Source organism: Pan troglodytes, chromosome 16, assembly GCF_028858775.2.
Source record: "Pan troglodytes isolate AG18354 chromosome 16, NHGRI_mPanTro3-v2.0_pri, whole genome shotgun sequence".
In the NCBI taxonomy this organism is placed as follows: Eukaryota; Metazoa; Chordata; class Mammalia; order Primates; family Hominidae; genus Pan; species Pan troglodytes.
Genome location: NC_072414.2, coordinates 40964749 through 40972272, shown reverse-complemented (window position 1 = coordinate 40972272; position 7524 = coordinate 40964749). Strand labels below are relative to the sequence as shown.

Below are 7524 nucleotides of genomic sequence, written 5' to 3'. Positions count from 1 at the left end.
GTGAAGCCATTTTTTGGTCAAGGATGGTCATAAGTTGGATGTGAGCTGGGCACTTTCTAAGGCTACCATAGCCAAAGACTGCCAGCACCCTCAAAGTGGCCTGGATGGGTCCTGTCCCCAGAATGGGTCATGGCAATTAGGCTGATCACCTTAGTTCTTCCCGCTTCACCCCTCCCCCCCCACCATCCCCCACTAAAATTTGAACTGGAGGCCAGAGAAAGCAGAGTGTCGCAGGTGTGCAGTATGCAGGTATGCAGAAAGTAGAGCGGCTATGAAAGTAACAAAGCAAGACTGACCACTTTGCATTTTTTTAGCCCATGCTGTGCTTTAATCAACACTACTTTTCCTTAATTGTATAGAGCTTTTTATGTACTTAAAATATTTTATAAGAATAACCAAAAGGAATGGGCCAACTAAAACGCAACTATTTTCTATCCCATAACTGACTTCCCAGATTTGGCACTGACTTCAATAAATTGACAAACAGAAAAAGTATTAGTAGTGTAAATGGAACTGGAAGCCAGATTTAAACCCCTATCTTGATTGATTTAGCAAATAACAACTATTTGTTAAATAGCCAAGAGCTACACATTTTATTTTCTTCCCACGAATGAAAAACTCTTCCTTCATCTTTTCCCTGGCCTAACCCTCCCCCAAGTAGTGAGAAATATGGGTTCCATCTATGACTCTCCCATCTGCTCTTTAGCTAGAGCAAAGTGCTTTAATCTTCCTAGAAAGTTCTAAGATTGTGTTAGCAACCCACTTATTTGGTTTCCTTAGCAACCAGAACACAGTATTTAAAGTAATGGCATTCCTTGCTCGGAATAGAAATTGAGTAAGCTGATCGTGGTGCCCCTGGTCTGCTCAGGGCTGCTTCACCTCTTCAAACACTATTTTTCACCTGCCAATTCATGGTAGCAAACCTATAAATGGTAGCACAGGGGCAACTATCTGGAATACAACATAGTGAAAGCTCTGGACCTGTATCCACCGCCAACTTCACCCTGGCCAGCTGCAGTGGCACCTACAGTAGCCCAGTCTGTGGAAATATTGACAAAACAAACTGTCTCTTTTAATTCCAGAATTTAAAAAATGTTTCCATGTACTTGTAACTTTTGCAGCAATTTAGGTTAGTTGCCACCAGCTTCCAAGAAATTTGAACACGAATCAAGATGATGAAGCTGCTCAGGCATTTAGAAAAAAAGCATAAAGAAAGAAAAAAGAACTTTGAAAGGAAATCAGTACTAAAGTATTATTAACTAGGCATCTGTTGTTTTGTCTGGTTAGTACATCCATTCTTTGGGGAACAACACTTTATGCCTCACACACCCACCAGCGATATAATCTCTTAATTGCAACAGGAGCAGGCAGTTAAATGACCCCGAAACCATTGATTAGTCTGGAAATCATGAAACAGTTGATCTGCGCCGGGCCAATGGGATTTTTCTTTGGGAATTTTGGACTTGGAATTGAGAGAGCTTGGCTCAAATGGTTTGGGGTGTCTGGCTTTTAAAAGAGGAATCTCTAAAGTCATTTTTGGCCAAGAAAAAGCAAAATCTGGGTCAGGCAGTGTTGAACAGGTTTCCTTACTGTCAGACATTTTACAGCCTCCAATATCCTAATGTATTTTGACTCTCCATGAAGGAAGGATTTATTATATATCAGGCTGCATTTCCTCAACATGTTGGACCATGGCACACACAGTTCTCCACATTTAGTCACAGAGCACTTTTTCTGTGCAGGAACTATAAACATCCTGGGGAACTAGTTTTTCATGTAATGTGCGACAAAATCTATGTTGCTTAAACTCTGAAGGTCCAGGAGGATGAGGCACATAAGGAATACCTGGACTGCTGTAACTCGCAGATTCTCAACCAGGGGCAATTTCACCCCCAGGGGACATTCGGTAACGTCTGGAAACAGTTTTGATTGTCACAACTGAAGAAGGGGCTACTTGTCATCTAGCAGGTGAAGACCAGAGATACGCTAAGCACCTTATGGTACACAAGAGAGCGACCCCACCCCACAAAAAAGAACTATTTGGCCTGAAATGTCAACAATGGAGAGGTTGAGAGGCCCTGCACTAACTCAATCCTGGGAGACTGCATTAGTCCCGTATAGGTTCATGGCCCCAAGAAGGTGGGCATGTGTTCATATGGTGAGTTATCAAATGCTCTTGACTTCTGTTTCTGTCACATGTTTATACCTTCTCTAATGTTCCAGAGTTGGCTTAGCCAGGGACATCCAGGTCTTCCTGATACAATAGGCCTTATTTTAAAAAAGTGGTTTTTTCAACCGCCTGGGGAAGAGAATGAAGAGAGTTTGACCTGGAGCTTCTGATCATGTGCCAGTACATCCTCCCATGTCTCCCACTTGTTTCCTCCCATCATGTGGGCAGGCGTGTGAGGAGCAAAAGGGCAGGGAGGCACCTCTGGCAAGGGCTGCTCAGTGAACACTCCAAGAAAAGCACAACTCAAGTGCGAACAGGAGGCCAGAGGAATTCGGTGGTCTGGCCGTATCACACAATTGAATCAAGCAAAGGTGGCGGGGACTGAGTTTTCTAAGACACTGTGACATGGAATCCAGCTGCCTGCCCTGCTGAGTAGCATCTCTGAAGCAGACACAAGAAAGCCTCTGCAGGATACTCCAGCAACCTCCCAGGGAATGGCTGCCCTGGAACCAAGTCCCTCAGCAGAATCACTGGACAGGGGCTTGGAAAGGGGCTTGGAAATGCCTGAGCAGCTCCTGTAATTCTGGAGAGAATGGAACACAAAGCTCCCGTCTACAAAGAAGAAGCTCCCTTCTTAAGATTACTGTTGAAAGACATAGGGAGACTTACTAAGCCACAAACTGAGGACCCTCTATTATATTTTAATCAAATCAGTGTTGGTTGATGCTGATTCTGGGCCACGGTTGAGTTAGTGCCCTGGCAGAGTTGACAGACACACAGGCTGCCCCATCTCACACATGGCTGTGTACTGAGAGTTCCTAAATTGCTTGAAACATGGAACATTATCCCAGAGTAGCCATATTAAAGTGCTCATTATATTCCCAAGCTAAGCCCTAGAAACCCTTAACCATAACTCATGTTGGAGCTGAAATGATAGGAAAAACCCACAGTTATAGGAAACTATGCGGCTACAAATGCATTTCAGCTTCATACACTGAAATTGTTGTTGAATTCCCCTTGTTTCTAGGAGAAAAGTGTATAATTCAGGAAAATAAGTACACATTTCCAATTACCTGGCCCCTTCTACTCACACATACACACACACACACACACACACACACACACACACACACACACAGAGTCTTTCTCTTACCCAAATTCCCCCCCAGTGGGGCAGTGTGAGAATCAAGGATCAAGGTTTCCCGGTGCAAAGGCAGGTCAGCAGCACTTTCCGCTGCTGGGGTGTTGATGTCTCAGAACAGACACTCTCCTGGCTATGGCCTCCAGATGCAACGACAGGGATAAGAAAACACAGCACACTCTGCAAGTCTGTCAAATAGAGACACAGGTCAGGCAGCATGTTTCCCCAACACAGAGGTCTCAGGTTAGGGGATCTTTAATATGGAGAGAATCATAAAGATGATTCAGTCTAAGCCCCTCATTTACAGATGGGGAAACTGAGGCCCAGGGAAGCAAAGGGATCTGGCCAAGGCCACTTAGCTTTGTGGAGGCATATTAGGGCTGGGATTCCAGATCCACCAATCCCCAGGCTGTGCTCTTGTCCCTGCATCCTGAGACTCAGAAACTAGAATTCCCCTCGGGCTCCTTCCAACGCCCAATTCTACTTTTGCGAAACACATTCTCTAAGAGAAGCTTTGTTTTCTGGCTAAAATAGCTGTGCTTGCTGAGTTGAGGTCATAGAACTCTTGAGGCAGAGATTGCCAAACTTTGCCACCCCACGATACTGCAGATGCTGCAGTTTCTCTGCACCTGGAATCTTCCTTCTCCCAAACAGAAATCAGCAATTGGCAGCACCACCAAACACCAGCACATGTCTCCCATCCTCACCATGTTTATCTCCACTCGTTGGAAAGGAGCTGCCCCGCCTCTGGCCATCTGACCAGAATGTTCTTAACTCTCAAGAGGAGAGAGACTGCTCTTTGTAGGTGTGCGATGGTGATGGAAGAGGAAATGCAAACACTTTGTCGAAAGATGTAGCACTAGTGCTCCATGGCCCTCTGTCCACAGATGTCTGATAAGCCTCCAAACCTCTTTTCTAACCTGGAAACACCCATTATCTTGCTCAAAGCCATGCTGCTCTTTACGAGGTCCTCAGGCTGCCAGAGTGGGTGGATCAAGGAATTGACCTTAATGATACCACTATGGTATAATAATGTATTCCATGTGCAAGGCTGTTCACACCTTGAAAAATGCTTTTGTGTAAATGATCTCATGTGGCCCTGTGAGGGAGGTAAGAGAAGTGATTCTTATACCCATTTTATGGACAAAGAAACTAAAAGTAAATCTGATTATTCTTCAAATGTATCCAGTGGCAGAGGCAAGATCAGAACCCGAGTCTCTTGGATCCAGTATCTTTTCCACCAAACATATAGCAGTCTTTTGAAAATTTTTTATTGTTCTTGAATAGACAATATCTACACACGGTTCATAATTCCAAAGATACCAAAAGATGTACAATGAAAAGCAAGTCCCTTTCCTGCTTCTCTGCTTCATTCCCCAAAGGCAGCTCCCTAAAGATGCAGCCTTCCAGAGCCCATCTATGCACATCCCAACAATAAATATGTGTATGGAAATACATCTATATGTGTGTATTTGTGCATGTGCATACACACAAATGAAAGACAGTTTTTATCCTCTTAAACATATGTATTTTCCACTTCAGCCCATGTGGAGCTGCATTCCGAAAGGATCAATAATGCTCATTCGGGTGGAAGGTGGGTGATGTATCTTACAGTTAAGTGCACAGGCACTCTGCAGTCAGGCAGATCTAGGACAGACTTACCATTGATCATGTACATGTGACAAAACCTCTCTGGGCTTTAGTTTTCTCATCTGACAAATGGACATAATGATTCCTAATACATAAGTGAGAGAGTGTCTGTGACATGTTTAGCACATAGCATGTCCAATAAATGGTGGCTACTTACTGTATGCCTACTATGTGCCAGATACTGTCCTGGGTACTGTAGAAAAGAGGTGTTGGCCCTTAAAATGTTTACAACTTAAGGTTGGAGAAGGAGATCTAAACAAACAAATTTATTTATTTTTATATTTATGTTATACTAAATATTTTTATATTTTATATTTATTACAGCAGAATGGTTGGGAAGTCGTTCACAAAGAGAGTAAGAGCATAGACTCCTACCTGCAGGTAAGACATTCTTGGGGTCCAATCTCATCTTGAATGAGTTATTCAACTTGCCGTGAGCATCAGCTTCCTCATCTGTAAAACAGGAATAATAATATAGAGTTGTGAGGATCACGTTGACATGCAGTGATGCCACGTGTTGGTCCCTTGTCAGACTCTGCCCAAGTTTCACCCTGTGACAAAGAGCCTCTTAGCTCCACATTCTTTACCAGGTAGAATTAGGCTGTGTCTTGAGGAAATAAGGTCCTCATGGCAGGTCTGGACTGCTCTCCTTCCCTATGTTCTAGTGACACTCCTCCCTCCCCACTTTGGCTCCTGTTATGAACTGAATTGTGTCCCCTGCCTCCATTCATATGTTTAAGCTCCCACCTCCAATGTAACTGTATGTGGAAATAGGCCCTTCAAGGAGATAATTAAGATTAAATGAGGTCATAAGGATGGAGCCCTAATATGACAGGACCGGTGTCCTTATAAGAGAAGGAGACACCAGAATTCTGTCTCTCTAAGCATGCTCAGAAGAAAGGTCATGTGAGGACACAGCCAGAAGGCAGCCATCTGCAAGCCAGGAAGAGAGGCCTCACCAGGAACCAGCGCTGGCACCTTGATCTTGGACTCCAGCCTCCAGAACAGTGAGAAAATGAATTTCTGTGATTAAAGCCACCCAGCCTGTGTCACTTTGTCATGGAAGTCTGAGCAGACTAATATAGCTACTATGTCCTAAATCTCCACCCTCCACCTTCACCTAAAGGCATTGAGCACAGGTATTTTACCCAAGACTTTCTTTCCGGGGTTCTCCTCAATTAACTGCTTAAATTAATCTCTCTTGCAGTGTTTATTTTCACAAAAACTTTCAAGAGAGATTTCCAAAGAAATAGTTTGTGACCCCGAGAAACAGGTTTGGCTTCATCAGTGAACAGCATGAATTATGAAACTGATCCTGTTCCCCTGTTTGACATGTTTGCTTGGGAGCTCAGAATTAAATTGACAGCCTAAACTTCTAGAAAGTTTACTTGCCCTTCTGTGAAACACTTTATATACTGTCACCACTGCTTTCACCTTAATTTCCTTCTTGTTTTTTTCTCATCAGTTGCTTCTTACATTTATTTCATAAGTTAATGGATGAATAATACATTCTTGTTGTAAATAATGAAAAGAACTCAGAAGTATACAGAACAAAACCTGAAAGCATTCATTTATTATGTCATAATACTCTCTGTATTTGTGTAAGTAGCCTCAAATCCATTTGGAACAATATTAGGAATAATCAAATTTTTTAAAACAAATAAAAGATACCTTTATCTGAAAAACAAATAAATAGGTACCTTTGTTTGAAAGCTTACTGCCATGCTAGGAATGTTCAGTATGCTTTCTCTTTTGATTGTCACAGCAACTCTATAAGGCAGATTTCATACGCTCATTTCACAAACTAACACAATTGAATGAGGTTAAGTTAGTTGTCCAAAGTCATAGTTAAGTGGTAAAGTCAGAATAAAACTCAGATCAAGAGTTCAAAGTTTGTGTGTTCAATAGCAAAGTCATGGAATCAACCTAAATGCCCATCAATGGTGGACTGGATAAAGAAAATGTGGTATATATACACCATGAAATACTACACAGCCATAAAAAAGAACGAGATCAGGTCCTTTGCAGCAACATGGACGAAGCTGAAGGCCATAATCCTAAAAGAACCAACGCAGGAACAGAAATAACAAATACTGCATGTTCTCACTTATAAGTGGGAGCTAAACATTGAGTACACATGGACATAAAGAAGGAAACAGGCCAGGCGCGCTGGCTCACACCTGTAATCCCAGTACTTTGGGACGCCGAGGTGGGCAGATCACAAGGTCAGGAGATCGAGACCATCCTGGCTAACATGGTGAAACCCCGTCTCTACTAAAAATACAAAAAAATTCGCCGGACGTGGTGGCGGGCACCTGTAGTCCCAGCTACTCTGGAGGCTGAGGCAGGAGAATGGCGTGAACCCGGGAGGCGGAGATTGCAGTGAGCCGAGATAGCGCCACTGCACTCCAGCCTGGGCGACAGAGCGAGACTCCGTCTCAAAAAACAAAACAAAACAAAAGAAAACAAAAAACGAAAGACACCAGGGCCTGCCTGAGGGTGGAGGGTGGGAAGCTGGGGAAGGGGTAGAAAATTTTAAAAAACTACCTATTGGGTACTATGC

General features: G+C 43.3%; 1 long non-coding RNA gene across 1 annotated transcript; it reads left to right on the top strand.

Annotated features, from left to right (window-relative positions):
* The first annotated feature begins 5282 nt into the window (after positions 1–5282).
* Positions 5283–6013, top strand: LOC134808446 (uncharacterized). Its single transcript, XR_010151372.1, has 2 exons — positions 5283–5342; positions 5847–6013. It is a non-coding gene; the product is annotated as an uncharacterized LOC134808446 (long non-coding RNA).
* The last annotated feature ends 1511 nt before the right edge of the window (positions 6014–7524 follow it).